Source organism: Miscanthus floridulus, chromosome 13 (assembly GCF_019320115.1).
Source record: "Miscanthus floridulus cultivar M001 chromosome 13, ASM1932011v1, whole genome shotgun sequence".
NCBI lineage: Eukaryota > Viridiplantae > Streptophyta > Magnoliopsida > Poales > Poaceae > Miscanthus > Miscanthus floridulus.
Window position 1 is genome coordinate 2,390,349 of NC_089592.1, and position 794 is coordinate 2,391,142.

General features: G+C 37.4%; 1 non-coding gene across 1 annotated transcript; it reads left to right on the plus strand.

Annotated features, from left to right (window-relative positions):
* The first annotated feature begins 721 nt into the window (after positions 1–721).
* TRNAF-GAA (transfer RNA phenylalanine (anticodon GAA)) lies at positions 722–794 on the plus strand. Its single transcript has one exon. It is a non-coding gene; the product is annotated as a tRNA-Phe (tRNA).

Here is a 794-nt window from a genome sequence, read left to right on the forward strand (position 1 = left end):
TTTTGAGATTTTACAGACAAACTCGGGATTTTAACTTTAGTCTTCTGTTTTTGGGGTGGGGTTAGAAACACCATGTAATGTGCACAGCAAAAAATAAGAAAAATCAATTAATACATTAAGGCCATGTTTGGATCTTTGGAATTGAATTCATTCTAATAATTATAGTTAGCCATACAAGGGAGATACTATTGTTAGCCATAGAAGGGAGATAATTATAGTTGTAGAGTAAGAAACATGGTATGACGATTTATAGAATCAATTTTCATCTCCGACCCTATAAATTTGAAATAGGCTTATATGTGAACTTTGAAAAGTGATGGAATGTCAAATTCCAAGCCAAATAACCTAAGTTATTATAGTAGATTTCAATTCCTCCGAATGAAAGGATCCAAACGGCCCCTAAAGAATTTTCATGTATCCTTTTTCCTACATGTTTTTTTCTCAATCACGCAAAATGTCCTTTTTCTTACATGTCATTTAGATATTCAGTAGTACTTATATATTTCCCATGCGTGCAATCTATTACCTTCCGGCCGGCTATAAGTGCTATTATTACTGAAACTACACTGATTTAGGCTAAGTTCGGTTAGCCAGGAATAGGCCTAGGAACTATTCCGGCTTTGATCAAACTTTAGTGAACCATTGCCGCTGGGAATTGTTCCCAGGGAACCGAAGGAGGCCTTTGAATATTAGAATTTACATGTTTGACTGCAACAACCAAGCGGGGATAGCTCAGTTGGGAGAGCGTCAGACTGAAGATGTGAAGGTCGCGTGTTCGATCCACGCTCACCGCA